The 18,727-nt window shown below is 37.3% G+C and overlaps 1 long non-coding RNA gene across 1 annotated transcript in view; it reads right to left on the reverse strand.

Annotated features, from left to right (window-relative positions):
- The window catches only part of LOC127552950 (uncharacterized), a 59,055-nt gene extending 48,004 nt beyond the window's left edge, over nt 1–11,051 (reverse strand). The window contains exon 1 of the long non-coding RNA XR_007951633.1: nt 10,814–11,051. This is a non-coding gene — a long non-coding RNA (uncharacterized LOC127552950). The remainder of the gene's footprint in view (nt 1–10,813) is intronic.
- Between the last annotated feature and the right edge of the window lie 7,676 nt (nt 11,052–18,727).

An 18,727-nucleotide genomic window follows, 5' to 3' on the forward strand; every position in this document is an offset into this window, starting at 1 on the left:
TGAATGGTCAGGTGTCATTCCAACCACTCCTGCCAACTGGAAAAAAAAATGGGAAAACATCAAAAGTATTTTGTCAGCTATGTGCCATATCCAGGATGGAGATTGGTATTCTCAAACTATTATCAAAGTATTAGATTAGAACTGAAGTCCTTGGATTTTTGGAAGTATTCCATTGCAATAATTCTTCTCTCATTTGGATAGAATGTGTATTTAGAAAAGAGTCAGTCAATCCTTCAACAAGCATTTATTATTTGCTTTAAAAAGACACATAATGTCAACCATTTCATTTTCCAAAGTTAAATCTATGTTCTCCATTCCAATGAGGTCTCTCTTTTTCTCCATGGCACCATCAATCTCCTAGTCACTTTACCTATTTATTTAGGTGAGGAAATTAGAGTTAAATGACTTGTCCAAGATCACACAAGCTAGTAAGTGTTAACTATCTGAGGCCACATTTGAACTCTGATCTTCCTGATTCAGCACCAGTGCTCTATCCACTTCACCATCTAGCTGCTCCTAATCACTTTAAACAAGAGGCGATTCTCTGACTCATTCTCTACTTTAGCCATTACATTTATCCAGAACCCAACTCCTGTTCATTCTTCCTTTGAAATGTCTCTTACATGTCTCCCACATTTGCCATTCTAGTCCAGGTCATTCTCAACTCACAGCTGAATTACAGAAGTAGCCCCATAATCAGTCCTCCTGACTTCAAACCAGGATGTTAATCCTTATTATGCGGCAACACCAGACTGGTCTCCTGCAATATTGATTTGATTATGTTAGCTTCCTACTCAGAAATCTTCAGGAGTTCTTTTTTTTTTCCCCATCTAGGGAATAAGGTCTGAACTCTCAAGGAGGCATTCAAAGCCTTTCATCGTTTCACCCCATCAGGGTTATCCCCTACCACTCCCCATTCTAAAAGTACTCAAGGGAGAGGAGGAAAGTATGAAAAAAAGGTTTGGACTTGGAAACATAACTTGCATTTTAGTGGGGGCGGAAAGCAATTAACTGTAATGGGTATTCATAGGATATTCGAATTGGAGGCACCCTCGGGAGCATGCTGGTAAATGTTTAACAACTAGTTCTCTCAAAAACTAATAAATAGAAGTATATAGAGAATGGTTTTACATATATAGACATATTTGTGTCTAATGATAGCCATCTCTAGGTAGGAGTGAGAAAAGAAAAAAGGGAAGAAGAAAGTTAAAAGATAATGTTATTATATATTTAAAAGGAATAGCAAGTTGTATATGTGTGAGACAGTATCGACCACAAAAACAATCAGAGGCTCTCAGAGTAAGAAAAAGCAAAAAGGGGTTTATTATGATCTGGAGAGAAAGAGCATCTCCCATCTGACAAGGTGTTTGTCAATAAGAAGTGCAAAGTATAAACTGCAAAACACTAGATTAAATAGAACAGAACTAATCCCCCGACCTTGACCTTTTCTTCCATTGTTTGGGGGAATCCAAGCTTGCACTCTAAACAGGAATAACAATCCCAGAAACAAAAAAATGCAATGCAAAAATAATAAACTCAACTTAAACTTCCCTAGAGAACTGCTATACAAACATATATCCTCAGATAAGAGAGTTCAAAGCCATCACCTTTAAAAGGACTTAAATGCTACTTAACAGATGGTGGGAAACCGGAGGGGACAAACACCTGCAACTTTTTTAGCTATAGCTCTATTTGTTATTATATAGTCTCAAGTCACAATTAAGGTACAGTTTAAGGCCATATTCCCATGAGAATGTCTTCACTCTTAATTCCATACATATAAAATAGATTTACAATTTCACATGCAATAATCTTGTATTCTATTCTAATATGTTATGAAAATGCTTGCTTTATTTCTTAAATTCAGAATAAAATAAATGCTTAAAAAAAAAGAATAGGGCCTGGAACATACTAAGTGCTTAATAAATGTTTATTGATTGGATGGGGAGGAGAACTATAAATGGAGGAGGTAAGAGAAATGTTAAACACTTTAAAATTAATTACTTTTAAATTATTATTATCCATTAAATACTTTTAAATTAATCTACCTTTTCTCCACCAATTTCTTAAATTTAGACAACCAACAAAACAAAATAAAAATCAAAGCATGATTTGTGTCATTTTTAAATTTCTGAGATCTAAATTTAATAATCCTGAAAATTTAATAATCAGTGAGACAGATTGAGTATACTCCTGCTTGACACCATCTAGTCCCATTGTCCTAACAAAGTAACTCAAGTCTACAGAATTTAAGTGATTTCAGCTCAAAAATAACAATAATCAACAGGTATTTTTTATTAAGTACCTACTATGTGCCAGGCCCTGTATAAAGGACTTAGAGTCCAAAGAAAGGTAAAATGGCCCTTCCTCTCACAAAGAGTTCACAGTATAATGGAAGAGACAACATGAAAACAATTTACAAATAAAACATACACTGGGCAAATTGGAAATAATCTCAGAGGAAATTCACTAAGATTAAGGAGAATCAGAAAAAACTTCTTGCAAGAGATTGGATTTTAGCTGGGACCCGAATGAAGTCAAGAGACCTAGATAAGGAAGAACAACATTCCAGACTTGTAAAAATGCTAGAAGATGGAGTATCTTGTTTGAAGAACAACAAAGAAGTCAGAGCCATTGTCAGTGCCAGCAGATTATAGTAGATGGACAGGTTTGTGAAAATGCAAGAACTCAGGTTATAAAGAATTTTAAAATCAAACCAGATTATTCTCAGCAATTCAATGATCCAAAACAATTCTAATAGACTTGGGATGGAAAATGCCATCCACATCCAGAAAGAGAACTATGGAGTCTGAATATAAATTTCATGTTTTTTTGCTTGTTTGCTTGCTTTTTTTCTCATGTTTTCCCCCTTTTGTTCTGATTTTTTCCCCCACAGCATGACAAACATGGAAATACATTTAAAAGGATTGCACGTGTTTAATCTATATCAGATTGCTTGTTGTCTTGGGGAGGAGGGAGGCAAGGAAAGGAGAGAGAAAAAAATTTGAAACAAAAAGTATTGCAAAATAAATATTGAAAATTATCTCTATATGTATTTGGAAAAAATATTAATGGGGAAAATTAAAATAAAATAAAATAAAACCAGGAAGTTTTATAGTTGGTCTTGGAAATAATGGGGAGTCACTAGAATTTATTGAATGGGCAATGTTATCAAGTCTGGGTTTTAGGAAAATAAATTCGACAATGGAGGAGAGGATGGGCTGAAATGGAAAGAGAGATCTTTGGCAGAGAAGTCAACAGTCAGGATATTGCAATAGTAAAGCCTGAAATGCTTAGAGGCAGCCCTAGAGTTGTAGCAATGTTAGGGGAGAGAAGGGAGCAATTTAAAAATCTTACAAAGGTAGGAATGATAGGACTTTGGCAACAGACTGATGATGGGGAACGAGAGAGAAGGAGTCTAGGCTTGGGTTGCAAGCCTGAGTTACTGGAAGGAAGTTACTAGGCAGAAGACCTTAGCTTAAAAAATCCAAAGTCTCCCAGTGCATCCAAAGCTATCTCAAGTCCTTCTGCTCTCTATCTGGCCCCTGAACCCAGATGGCTCTGGAAGGGAAACTGAGGCAGGTGACCTTGCCCAGCCCTTCCTCACTTAAATCCAATTCACTTGCCTGTCGTGTTAGCATCTCTCTGATATCATGCTCCTCTTCTAGAACAACAATGGGAACATTAGAAAGCGAGATGGGTTTGGAAAGAAAGAGAATGACTTTGGGAGCAATGAATGATATTTCTTTGTGTTCTTTTCTCTCTCTCCAACTCCCCTCTCAAATGGGGAGTCAGTAGACCTAGATTCTAGTACCAATAGCATTATTATCTTTTAGCACAAGTCACTTGACATCTCTGAGCCTCCTTATCATAAAAGGAGGGGGTTTGGACCCAAAAGATCAGAGTTGTATCAGGACTCACAGCTACTTAATAACACATTAGCGAATAAGAATACAATTTCCCTATCTTCTTTCCTTCCTCAACATAAATCTCCGAATCACATGAGAAATTATAAATAAGTGCATTTAGCCTTGGAATGTGTCTCTCTCCCACTTCCCACTCCCCAAAGCTAATTTAGAAGCAGGGCAGTAGTCTAAGGACCTACATACTTTAAGAATTGTTTAAGAAGAGCCTCTTAAAGATAAACTGAGAGACATAGGTCTAAAGAGCTCCCTAAGCGGAATTACTATGGGCCTTGACAACACTGCTAGGGGAATGGTTGCTACCAATAGACAAGGAGAAAAATAATAGCTCACATTTCTATAGTATTTTAAGTTTGGCAAGCACTTTGCTACTAAGCACATAACAAACCTTGTCAACCTTGAAGTGCTAAGTAAATGTTGGCAATTGTTAATCATTGTTTTGTATTATTGTTATTTTTTTAACCTTGTCCAGTGGTAAGTTAAAAAAAAAAAAAAATCTTTCCCTTTGCAGTATGTCATAGCTCTTAGAACTCAAGGATTTTTTTTCCCACCCTTGTGCCAAAACTGCAATAAAAGACAGAGAGCCTTTAATAATAATATATATTTATACAGCACTCTGAGGTTCACTTTAAAGAGTTTTCTTCACCAGGAGCCTCTGGGGCCGCACCAGGAGCCAAGTATAATTAGCCCCCCTTTTCCAATAAAGGAAACTTAGGTTGAGAGGATGACTCATCCAGGCTCATACAGCTAGTCAGTAGCTGAGCCACTTTTCAAGCCAGGTCTCCTGACTCCAGAACCATCATTCTTTCCAAGAATCCAGGAATCCAATTCCTCTGAAGGTTTGGAGATAAAACTTTTTCCTTATTAGATTTATTCCCAACATAAAGAATTCAAACATTGGGAACCAGGAGAACACAATAATGTAAATGAAAGCAAAACTGATATCCGAATGCTGATTATTCAGTGACGTTTTAGTACTGCCAGATGAGCAACGACACACGCTTCTCTGGGACTAAGGATACAGACTCTCAGCCATGTCTGAGATCAGTCACAATCACCTTGTTGATGTGTTTGATTTGGAATAAGAGAGAGTTCTACAGAAGGGGGGGGAGGGGGGGAGGGAGTAATATTGGTGTGAAATGCAAAAACTCCAATTACCATTTTTAAAGAAAGATCAATATAAGATGATATTGTGAGAAATGGATGGACATTTTGATTTCCACAATTACGAAAATCAAATTGGAGAAATGAAACTAAAATTAGAAAACTGAAACCCACGAGGATATTAAGGAATAATCAAGGATTAGATAGAGTCTATCTTCCCCCAAAAGAATGAAAGCTCCTTGGGGGCAGGGACTGGCTATGTGATGAGAGGTGGAGATTCATGTCATATAATCTCTGTAACACCCAATTAATAGGGAATCAGGGAAGGGACTTGTGCTTCAGGATAGGAAATAAAATGCTGCCTCTGGATTTTATCATTAATGATACAGCTGATATAGTAAATGATGTAGTACCAGCAGATGCACTTTACAGAAGCACCAAATGTTGGCGTCCAGTCATGTGAAGAATTCACAATGGCCATTCTCTTTAGCAAAAGGTAGATTTATTTAGGAAAAAAGATTACAGAGAAAATGAAAGGCTGTAATAGACACCAGGAATGGTAAATATGAAATAGAATTGGAAACAGAAAGGGGTTTTAATAATTAATGATAGAAAGAGCAAGTTCCCTAGTGGAATTTGTCCTTCACTAGGAGAAAGGAAACACCCTATGGTATGAGGTTGGGGCATGTCATTAGCTGGCAGGCTAAATCCTGAAGGGGATTTAGCACCCCAAAAGATTTAGTTAGCTATAAGGAGGAAAAGTGGGGTCAGAAGAGATGTCTCAAGGCATGGGGGAGGAGAAATGGGGAAAGAAAACACTAGGCAGAATGCCTTGGCTGACTGACCCAAAGGAGGATTGTGGTCATGGAGAGTAAATTTAGAGAAGAAATTTAACCTTGGGGACTTGACATAACTTGGATTTCTGACTGGATTACTTTCAGAGGGTGGGACCATGGAGCCAAACTGATCTCAAATACCTGAGCCTTCTTCCTGCCTACCCTAGGGAATAAATTTTATCAATTCTTGAGTTTCTTTCTATTCATCATATCCTTCATTCAGGATTTCATCACTGATGCCAGTTAGAATGAGTGTTGTTTCTGCACATTTATAGGATTTTTCTTTTAAAATAAAAAAAATGGGTTCAGTTCTGCTACCCATTTTATTTCCCACATTTAGTAGCAAATGCCTCTTGAAATAAGTAATTCTGTAAGAAGATTAACATTCACACGAGGAAAGAGAGGAAAAAAGGAGAGAGGGCCATTGCTGCAAAACTTGTATAATTAAATTAGATTTATTGGCGGATAAATAATTGATCATAGCTGACCAAGGATTCAGAAGGACTGGTGGGCCTGGGAGGGCTGCCTCTCTTGTCTCTCCCCACTCCAATCCATCCTCTTCTTAGCCTACTATTATTGTCCCAACTCTTCTCTCCCCTACTAGGAAACTTCAGTGACTTCCTATTGGCTCCAGAAACAAATATGAAATCTTCTGTTTGGCATTTAAAACCCTTTACATCCTTGCTCCCTCCTACTTTTTCCGCTCTTCCCTACACATACTCTTCCCTCCAGTGACCCTGACCTCCTGACTGATTCATGAACAAGATACTCCATATCTTGGCTTGGAGATTTTCTCGTGCCAGAAAGCTCTCCCTCCTCTACTTTGACTTCCTTCAAGTCCCAACTCAAATTTCACCTTCTATGAGAAGTCTGTCCTGACTGCTCTTAATTCTAGTGCCTTCCTCCTTTTAATTGTTTCCTTTGTTGTTATCCTTCATTCTCAAAGAGGACCAAAAATAACATCCCTATGTTGGATCAAGATATTGTATGTCTACTCTGAGATACCACTACACACCTGTCAGATTGGCTAGAGTGACAGGGAAAGATAATGGTGAACATTGGAGGGGATGTGGGAAAACAGGAACACTGATACCTTGTTGGTGGAATTGTGAACACATCCAGCCATTCTGGAGAGCAATTTGGAACTATGCTCAAAAAGTTATCAAACTGTGCATACCCTTTGATCCAGCAGTGTTTCTACTGGGCTTATACCCCAAAGAGATACTAAAGAAGGGAAAGGGACCTGTATGTGCCAAAATGTTTGTGGCAGCCCTGTTTGTAGTGGCTAGAAGCTGGAAAATGAATGGATGCCCATCAATTGGAGAATGGTTGAGTAAATTGTGAGTAAATTAGATGAACGTTATGGAATATTATTGTTCTGTAAGAAATGACCAGCAGGATGAATACAGAGAGGACTGGCGAGATTTACATGAACTGATGCTAAGTAAAATGAGCAGACCCAGGAGATCATTATATACCTCAACAATGATACTGTTTGAGGATGTATTCTAATGGAAGTGGATTTCTTCAATAAAGAGAGCTAATTCAGTTTCAATTGATCAAGGATGGACAGAAGCAGCTACACCCAAAGAAAGAACACTGGGAAATAAATATAAACTGCTTGCATTTCTGTTTTTTTTCTCGGATTATTTCTACCTTCTGAATCCAATTCTCCCTGTGCAACAAGAGAACTATTTGGTTCTGCACACATATATTGTATCTAGGATATACTGTAACCTATTCAACATGTAAAGGACTGCTTGCCATCTGGGGGAGGGGGTGGAGGGAGGGAGGGGAAAAATAGGAACAGAAGTGAGTGTAAGGGATAATGCTGTAAAAAATTACCCTGGCATGGGTTCTGTCAATAAAAAGTTATTTAAAAAACAAAAAACAAACAAACAAAAACAAAGTAAATTTGGTTATTCTGAAGCAAAAAAAAAAAAAAATTAAATTTAATTTAAAAAAAAAAGATACTGTATGTCCAACTGTGGTTGATCAGACCAATTTGAGCTGGGAAGGTTCTACCATAGGTGGAGCACAAATAATCCACGTGAACTTTTGAAGCAGAGATGACTCTAAATTTGCACATTTTTGAGCCACTAAGTTTTTCCCTTGCTCACAGAGCACGGTGCTTTCTTTAATGTGGGAATGCCATGCTGGGGGGTCCTGTGCCAATGTCCCTGATGTCTCACAATTGATTCTATATTATCCTATATATATATATATCGTTTGCTTTGTATATATTTGTTTGCATATTGTCTCCCCTGTTAAATCATGAGCTCCTTGAGGGCAGGAACTGTCTTGAATCTTTTTGTATCCCCAGCCACTTAGCACAATACCTGGAGCAAAGTAAGTGTAAATAAATGTTAATTAATTAATTAAAATAGTGAAGCTGAAGTTTTTCAGGACATTTCTGTCAGAACCATTAAGTATCTGGGAGAGGAGAGTGTGCTGGGGAAAGGTAGCAGGTCTCAAATATGACCTTTCAACTTTCCTCTTTGGGATACTTTATTTCACAGGAACTCTAGGTGGAAAACCAGGGTTTTTTCTAATACATAGAATTATAAATCCTAGATTTACACTTTGGAAGCTTCAAGCATTGTGACTGGTTGGAATGAGCAGAAAAAAGAGGAGGAGGGGGGAGAGACATAATCTATGGCTATCTTTGGGACTGTTCTTATAGAAATAAGGGCCTAAAGGTAGTAAATTGTCAAGGTGATCTAAATGAAATAAATCTTAACCCATCATCATTGATGGAATTCCCAAAATATCTATTTCTTGTATGAGGTACTCAGTGAGTCCACATCCACTAAATTTTATAGCTCCTGATCACATTGCTCTGATGGATTAATAGGGGGCTTCTTGTTAGGCAAGGTATCTGTTGAGTTTGTTGCTCCAGTGGGCTCTGCTGGTCTTAATCCTCACTGGCACACCGCTCAGCCCATCTCAGTCTTTCTGCTGGGGTTCTCTGGAGTCATCTCAGCTTCAGTCTCCTAAATTGCCCCTGCCTAGTCTATCTCCCTGATAAGGACAGGTTGACAGCTCTTTAGTCATGGCTCCCACACCAGCTAACAAATACCAGGCAGAATGTCCTTGGGCTAAAACTAGTTCTTTCCTCTTTAAACCTGATGTGTAGGAAAAGATCAAAATCTTCTGTTACAGATAAACAGCAAACATGGAGTTTTGTGTACTCAAAATCCTCTTTGTCTTCGAGGCAAATGAATCTGAGCCAGAACAAAAGGTAAGTTAAGGGAGCATAGATAATCCTTTTGTTCAGACAAACCGCTGTCCAACCATATTTCCTCCATCTTATCTGATTTTTTGGACAGCAAGTGAAAACTTTACATGTATCTCTGTTAAATATCATCTCACTAATGTGATTTAGACCAGTGTTCTAACTTTTCAAGATCTTGTCAGAAATCCACCATCATTCATTGTGTCAGATTTCCCCAGGGCTCTCCAACAACAACAACATGTGTATCCATAACTCACTTATAGGCTTAATCAAAATCATTAATAATTTCTCTGTTACTTGGTTAAGTCTAAACAAGTTTAAACAAAAAAAAATAAATTCTTATTTGTAGCATTTCCTAATATCTGAGGTACATTGAAAGTTTAATAAATTTCTAAAATGAACTTCTACACTCTGTAAAACATGCTCCAAGTCTATTTCCCTTTCAACTTTATTCATTCATAGACTTAATAAACATCCCAGCTATACCTTGATCCAGGAAGCTAGGTAGTGCCATAGTGAGCAGAATGCACTTTCTGAGTTCAAATCTAGCTCCAGACACTGACTGGCTGTGTGACCCTAAACAAGTCACTTAACCCTGTTTGCCTCAGTTTCCTCATCTGTAAAATAAGCTGGAGAAGGCAATAACAAAGCTATGCCAAGAAAACCCCAAACAGGGTCATCAAAAGTCAGATTTTATTGAACAACAATACCTTGAGCATCATTTCCTTTTCAGGATTCTCACTAACCATCACTTTAATGATACATTCTAGAATTTGCCTGCAGTTGAAATCATGCTCTTGGGTCTGAAGTTTTCATTCTGTTTTTCTTTTGACTTGTAAAAAATTCTAACATTTGCTCTTCGGTTCTATGACAGATGGAATTCTTCATCTCTCCTTAGTACTTGACCCTTGAAGCATTGCTCATCACCTTGTATCACAATTAGGAATGAATGAATTTTTTTTAAAAAAAACATTATTACGAGCTCACTTTATGCTAAATAGTGGGATACAAATAGGAAAAATGAGAATTTCCCTGCTCTTAAGGAGCTCACATTCAATGGAGGAGACAGCATACCTATGGAAAAATCAGATGGAAAAGGATGATGGCCTTTTCAGTAGAGTGAAAGGCAGATGGTAACAAGCCTTCTTTAGTGTCATTTCAACATGTAAAAACTATTTCGTTTTTGACAATGAACCATTTTGCCAATTTAAAGATATTGATGGGAACTCACTTGTCTGTCTTTAGTAGATTATGCTATAGACAAAGAACAGTCCACCAGAATTTCCAATGCTACATGCGACAAAGAGAAAAATGTAGAAAAGGAAAAAACTGTTCAAGCCTATAAATCTTTTACATAATTATTTCCAATAAAATGTAAGCTCTTTGAGAGTAGGGAATGTTTTCTTTGCATCTCTGAATTGAATAAAAATATAAATTAAGTTTTTATTAGTCAGATATCATCCAATATATTTTACCTGAAAAAATAAAGAACAAAGCCCATTCAGGAACACAGTTTCATATCTTCATTATAGCCCTGACTCCCCGCTTCCCCCAGTTCTCCACTCTAAGTCTGTTTTGAAACTTGAGAATGGGATATTCATTTCCCACAAAAGCTGTCACTATGTCTGAGACTACAGAAGGTCTTAGGAGAAGGAGGAAGGAAATGTTGAACTAGCCAAAAGAGGAAATCAGAAAGGTCATAAAGAGATACTTACATTTTCTACAACTTCTGTTTTCTTAAAATCTAGCAACCCCCAAAGACCGAGCTGTCAGCTGTCGTGACTAATTAGTGACTTGTTCTTTGGATGGAGCTCTTTCAAAAGACACTCCCAAACTCCCAACAAATAAAACAAAACAAAACAAAAAAGTAAGATCCACTCACTGGAACTTCTCTTTGTGGGAAGGGACAAAAGGGTTGAACTGAAGGCTTTGTGTGGCCCTGTTTGGCAAAGGCCTTCAATAAGTTTTTTCATTGACAGGGAACATCTGAGAGAAGAAGGAATACAAAACAGCTGGGTAAGGTCACATGGGTTTTGCTCATCTCATTTGGCTGTTTGTCTTTGGAAATGAAGCAGACTGGGAGAAAATAGAAAGGAGTTTGCTGGAAATTCATTTAGTCACATTTATTTTTGAAACAGAAAGTTTGTTTTTCCCTCGTATGTATTTACCCTGAAGCCGGTTATGATCCACTATAGTTCCATTAATAATTGCTGATACTTATATCATCCTTTATATACATGAGTAGCCCAGCCCAGCTGTCTCCCATGTAATACTCACAAAAAAACCCAGATTCAAGGCACTCAGTCCAGCTCTTTCAAAGTCAGTTCATTAGCCCCAGCCCCTCTCTTAATCTTTACTAATCACCCAAAGGAAAAAAATTCAAAGGAACTAATGGAATCATGTAGTAAAATAAAAACGTAAATAAACAGCAAAAGAACATTTTCACTGTAAACCTGGGATGTCTCCCACAAATACTCATACCATCACTGAACAGAATGGTTGTACCTAGAGACCATATATAAGTACTATCAAATCTAAGTTAGTGGGTAGGGATAATAGTCTTTCTTCCTTCAGGACTCACATTCCTGCCCTTATTACAGTATCTATGATCAGCAACAAATTGTCCAGATTTGAGCTTCTCTAATATTTGATTCCTCACACCAACCTATGAGAGAAGTAGTATAGATATCATCATCATCATTCTTATTTTGCAGATGAGGTTACTAAAGTTCTGAGGCTGTGACTTGCTCTTAGTTACATGGCTACTAAGTATTGGATGTAGAATTAAAATTCAAGGATCTCTGGATACTAAATTCAATGTTTTATACCAGTAGTGTTGCTACTTTCTAGCTAGTATTGGCTAAATAAATATCCAACTTGGTTTCTGATCTAGTTTCCTTTGGAGTAACTTGTAAGCCTAACCTTGTTCCAGAGAATGAAGATTTTAGGAATTCTTCACCTCTAAGGCATCTCTGTTCTACCTACCCTGGGCAATTGTTTGCTGATCATAAAAATTCTTATTCTTGAACTTATTCATGTTGCCATGGGGTTCGGAGTACCATGATGCCATGGAGTGCCATTTCTTCCTTTTGCCAGTAAAACCTGGAACTAGATTCTTTAATGTAACTTATTTTTGTTTTGTTCCACTCTAATTTCCTAGGTTCCTCTGATAATAAACAAGACGGGGGGGGGGAGGGCGGGGGGGAGGAGAGAGAGAGAGAGAGAGAGAGAGAGAGAGAGAGAGAGAATAATATGTGACATTTCTTTAGGAGGGTTTTATTGGTTAGTTTTAAATTTTACTATAGACACTACAGGTGTAAGATATATTTGTATGGTTGCTATTTAAATAGAATGACAGCTCAGACTGTGGCTGTCATGGATAAATATCTGAACTGGGATCTAGTCCATTCTTCTGCTCTTTTTCAAAGGAGACTAAATTTTCACCTTTGAAAAGAAAAAAGGGCATCAGCTCCTTCTCTTGTTTATTTCCAAGAGAGGTATTGGGTTCCAATCTGTCTACCATACCTCAAATACTGATGATCTAGGAGTTCAGAATGAAAATCACTACCCATGATAACTTCCAAGAAGAGTTATTAATAACTTAATATTGTCAGCTTAGTTGCCCCTCATCAAATGCTAGATACACAAAAGACCATAATGATTGGTGAGTAAACCCATTTATCCAAGCCAAACAGTAAACAAAAGTAAGTGAAGTTCACATATATTATGAGTTTTTTATATATATTCAGACCTATAGTATCCCTTGACTTAGGATTAAGCTTAGGGTTTGAGAGTGCTGAAAATGGACTTCACCCCTTCTGCACTTTTGAGCTATAAGCTTCTTGGCCTTTCTTTGTATTTCTGGCACTTAAGTCCGTGACTGACACATAGTAGGTGTTTAATAAATAGTTGAACTGTGATCAACCACAGTTCCAAAAATTTGTTCAACCACCTCCAGAGAATTCAGTACAAATTGAAGTATATTTTCTTCCTTCCTTTTTTCTTTTCATCCTACCTTCCTTCCTCTCTTCATTTTTTCCTTTCTTTTTTATCCTTCCTTTCTTCTTTTCACTTTTCCCCTTCTTTCTTTTATATCCTTCCTTCTTTTCATTTTTCTTCTTTCCTTCCTTTGTTCACATGACAACTTCAGAAATTTGTTTTGTATGAGTATATAAGTTTGTAATGGGGTCTGTTCTTTTTCCTTTTCAATTGGGAGAGAGAGAGAGAGAGAGAATTTGAAATGGAAAATAAAAGTTTTTTTTTTTAATGCAAGTTTATTGATTGACTGATTAAGACCTCATCTCATTCCCAGCTGAAGAGTTCTTTTATTCATGTGTATCCTTTGGTATATTCTAATCTGTAGAACTATGGTTTCTATTTACTGTTTTGCTTAGATAAACAGACTTAAACACTATTGATGTTCATAATGGTCTTTTGTCTATCCAGTCTTGGATTAGAAAGGGCTAGCTAAACTAGGCTAACATATATATACATACACACATACATATATATATATATATATATATGTATGTATGTGTGTATGTATATATGTATATATATATATACATACATATATAATATAAAGTATTTTCTATATATATAAACTATAAGTTAAATACCCTCCCTTTTGAAAGCATCAAGAAAGTCTCTCTCCTTCTGTGAACCCAGGTTAGCACCAGAAGATTAAAAATATTTGAGAGGCACCAGATAGGTAATAACTGAGGTCCATAGAGATTAAGTGAATTCCCTAAGATCACCGAAGTAGAAGCATAGAGCAGCATTACAAACCGGGAACCAGGATCAAACTTCTGAAGTACAGTTGATGAATCTGCCTCTGACTGGGATTGATTGCTCTGGGTCCACTCTGCGTAGCAAACAAACCAGACACTGGTGTCAAGTAGCAGCCTGGGGACCGAGGAACAAAGAAGAAAGGAAGTTTCAGGAGCAAAATAAGCCTCGTCTCACTGTTTACTGTCAAGGTCTCAGCCAGACATGACTTAGAAACAACTTGCTCAGGCTTTAACAGTTGTCAAAGGTCCCCAAGTTCTTGGCTGTGAGGAGCTTTCATCTGTGACCTCCAAGCTCTCGCTCAAAGGAGCTCATTGGACCTGAAAGGGTAGAAAGGACATAGTTCCCGGGGCCCAGTGTTGGAGTTGGCTGATTCAGCTGCTATTTTGGAAACAGCATCAGTCAGAGCCTGACCTGTGTGTTTTCTCCAAAATGTTGTCATTCTATATTTAATACCTGTAAGTTGTCAGAGAAGAAACTTTTAAAAAGAGGGCAAAAGAACAGTTTTTCTGCTTGCACCTTTAAGTTGATATTAATGATTCCTACTTCAAGCAGGAGGCTATCTAATTGAGAATCAGGCAAGAAATTAAAGGAAGAAGAACAGGATGATTGCAAAATTATACATAAAGTTAGATCTCCCTCAGAATGCAGTCTGTTCCCTAGGGTGTTTAAGCTTCTTTCCTCAACCCTTAAGAAAACCTTCTGGTTTTGCTTCTTTATTTTTCATTCAATCCTTCTCTTATGGTTTTACTTGTCTATTGGTTCATTTCCAGTGTTACCAGTTGTGACTCTCCAGTGAGTTCAAAGACTATGATTCCAACCTAGCAGTTGAAATTTGAATAAGCCACGCTCAAAAAATGTGTGTCCCTTAGTCATATGTAACAGAGAATGGATTGAATGCACTCCCCCAGAGCATGGCGCTTGATCCCTGGACATTTCTAGGAAAACCTGTGGCTCAATGCTGGAACAGTCTGACCTTTAGGGAAAAGGAAACAAGCCCTAGATGGTTCCTTCATCCTATCTGGGACAGCAGCAGCAAATTAGAGTGCTTCGTTAGTTAAAAATAAAAGGAAGCCTTTGGCTCCCATTCTTCCACTCAGTGGTGTGTGGCAAATAGCTCTCCCATCCTTAAGGATGGACTCATCTCCATAACAGGAAAGCACATTTTGCAAATGAACTCCCATTCATCCTTCGGCTGTCAACACAAATTATTGCTATAATATATATGTGTGTGTGTGTATGTGTGTGTGTGTGTGTGTGTGTGTGTGTGTGTGTGTGGTGACAAAGATAGGTAGGTGGTATAGTGGATACAGAGCTGAACCTATATTCAGGAAGATTCATTTTCCTGAGTTCAAAACCTAGCCTTAGATACTAGCAGTGTAACTCTGGACAAGTAAATTAACCCTGTTTAACTCAGTTTTCTCATCTGTAAAATGATGCTGGAAACCATTCCAGTAATTTTGCCAAGAAAACTCCAAATGGGGTCACGAAGAGTTGGGCATGATTGAAAATGACTGAATACATAGAATGAAACAGTAAACATCAATTAAATGCTTTCTATAGACCGAGTACTAGCTAGATGCTGGAAGAAATACAAAAGTGAGATAATAGGATATTTTATAATCTAGGTTAGGGGGCTAAGAAATCATCACAAGATGTAATATTGTGTAAGTGCATTAGAAAAATTAATACAAAGTGCTAAGTGGAATAGATTGAAATCACAAGTTAGTTCTCCAAAAAACTAGATCCCTGATTCTCCCAAAAAAATACCTAAATTACTTCTGTAAATGTAAGTTCCACTTCATTTATTAATGAACTGAGAGGCTAACTTAGAAAGAAAAACACTATTAGCTGGGTGAATAGACAGGTTCAGAAGAACAACACATCATTTGCTCATCAAATGCAACATGATAGGCAACAACTATTTTGATTTAATAGCATTTACTGCACTGTTCTCATTCTGTATTTTTATTATGATTCTTTACATAAATGATTTATTTTTCTTCTTCTTAGACTTCAGGTGTGAAGAGAACAGTAAGTTTATCTCAATCTTCCTCAAGTGTCTAAAACAGGTATATAAATAAAGGAAAAGGTCTAGAAAAAAAAATTAGGGAAAAAATAATGAGATGGAGGCAAGGCTCTTTTTCAGGATAAATTTAGGCTAAAATTTTAAGATTTAAGATAAAACAATTATTTCCTCTCTTAGAAATTATATATATATTATATATATACATATATATACACATATATGTGTGTGTGTGTGTGTGTGTGTGTGTTTGTTTTTTGCTGTGACTTGCCCAGGGTCACACAGGAAGTATTAAGTGTCTGAGAGCAGATTTGAACTCAGGTCCTTCTGACTTCAGGGCTAGTGCTCTATCCACTGTGCCACCTAGCTGCCCTGAAAATATATATATATATATTTAAATGATGGTGGGATCTTTAAAGATGGGAGAAAGGTAAGAAAAGAGTTTTACATTTCATTTTTTGTGTTCAATTATATTTTTATTATTTTTGTCAAATATTTTCCAATTACTTTGTATATAAATAGTATCTTATTTTTTCTGATTACATGATAGTTTTCAATATTAGTTTTTATAAGATTTTGAGTTCCAAATTTTTCTTCTTCTCTCTTTCCTCTTCATCCTCCTCAAGATGGCAAGCAATCTGATATAGGTTATACGTGTGCAATCATATTAAACATATTTCCACATTAATTATGTTATAAAAGAAAGGGAAATAGTAGCTTCAGTCTTCATTCAGACTCCATCGGTTATTTTTCTGGATGTAAATAGCTTTTCCATCATGAAGCTTTGGGAAATGTCCTGGTCCATTGTATTATTGAGAAGAGCTAAGTCTCTCATAGTTGATCATCACCCAGTGCTGCTTTAACATTTCCTTCCCTAATATTTCCTTTCATCAGGTTTGAGATTGAACCAAAAGGCATCATAACTCCAAGGTATATGACTATCATTTGGTGGGAATGGCTCCTTGGAATCTTCCACCTGAGAATGGACTGAATTTCTTCCCAAGGATACGGTCACATGCAGCAGCCTGGACCATGGCCAACGCCGGCCACTAGAGAGTACCTTATCCTGCTGAATACCTTCGAGTTGGCCACAGGCTGTGGCTTAGAAATATTCTTTAGCATTCCGAGGGTTTTTCAGACCTAAAATAACCATCTTAATTAACAACAATAATCTCTAGAGCTGTTGATTTAAAGCCTAATCTATTAAAAGAAAAAAGAGAGAACTCGATGCACACACAATAGTTCCCAGACCTTCTGACTTGTTCATTTTTAGTGAAAGGTTAGAGCACATCGGCTGGATGTTCTGTTCTCTTTGTACTTTGTAAATAAGAACTGTGGGGGAATTTTTTTTCCGTCTTCAGGCTTTGAAATCTGTATTGATTGCTCATTTGAAACGAGCGCGCACACACACACACACACACACACACACACACACACACACACACTCACCAATGAGCTGATGGCATCACGTTTGCTATCTAAGAGAAGGGAGTTCAGGTAACTGTGCCGTCAGGTGTGTCAGGACCTGGGGAGTGGAGGATATTAGGCCCTGGACCATCACTACCAGTGAAGTAGCTAAACTGGGCTTTCCAATTCATGGCCTTTTTAGAATCCACTCTTCACCTTAGATCAGGTCAGTGTGGAAACATTTTCCTTCTTTTTGGATTAGCCAACAAATTCTTACCCAACTATCTCCCTTCCAAGCTACACATTCCCTCTCCTAGGCTGTCATATAGTGTTACTGTGAGGGAATGAGAACCAGGGGCTTTACCCAAGGCTACCCTGCCTTTGTGAGGCTCAGGGAACTCTGGAAATGAAGGGGGTCGGTTTCCAGAAATATGCTCAACAATCTGATACGCTCACTCCTACTGAGATAAATGGGGCCAGGGAGGGCTAAGCTCTTCCTCAAAAGATTTGCTTATTAATAAGAAACAAAAAAGGAAGAAAATTCCAGGAATCTGTTAGCTCAGGATAGCGATATCTATGGGGGACTCATTATCCCTAAAATCATCATAAAGCAGTGGCCAAATAGCCATTAGTAATAAACCACAAGTTCTTAATTTGGGGGGATCATAAAGCCCTTTGACAGTCCAGTAAAGCTTGTGGGTGCCTTCTAAAAATGTTCTCAGATGCATATTAAAATGCATAAGATTACAAAGGAAACTGAAGGAAAATTGAAATGAAGATTTCACATTTAAGTTCATAGGTCCTGATTAATTGACCTAAGGAACCCTTGAGGGTAGTGGTCACCAGGTTAAGAACCCAGCTAGGTGGTGCAGTGGATAGAGCACCAGCCCTGGAGTCAGGAGGTCATAAGTTCAAATCTGACTTCATACACTTAAAACTTCCTAGCAGTGTGACTCTGGGCAAGTCACTTAATCCTCAATTGCCTCAGCAAAAAAAAAAAAAAAAAAGGACCCCATCCTAGAGAGGGAATTGGCTTTGGACTAGGGACCACTTAATACTTGGCTGAATTTGGTCAAGTAACTTTACACTTTGGGTCTCAATTTCCTCATTTATGATATGAAAAATTGAATCACTTTTTAAGATTCTTTCCATTTCCAGATACTATGATTTCTGGTTGATATAAATCATATGTGCATGTGTGTTTGCATGTGTATATACACACACTAGATTATTCAATTGCTAATAGGTGTGTATATTTTATACACTGTGTGTATAGGTAAATATAGGTGTACAGATTTATGCATGTACATGTGTAAAAAGCATGTGTGTATGTATATGTATATATACACATTAGATTATATATTATACATATATACACAAATATATATATATATATTTATACACACGC

This window comes from Antechinus flavipes, chromosome 3 (assembly GCF_016432865.1).
Source record: "Antechinus flavipes isolate AdamAnt ecotype Samford, QLD, Australia chromosome 3, AdamAnt_v2, whole genome shotgun sequence".
Taxonomy (NCBI): domain Eukaryota; kingdom Metazoa; phylum Chordata; class Mammalia; order Dasyuromorphia; family Dasyuridae; genus Antechinus; species Antechinus flavipes.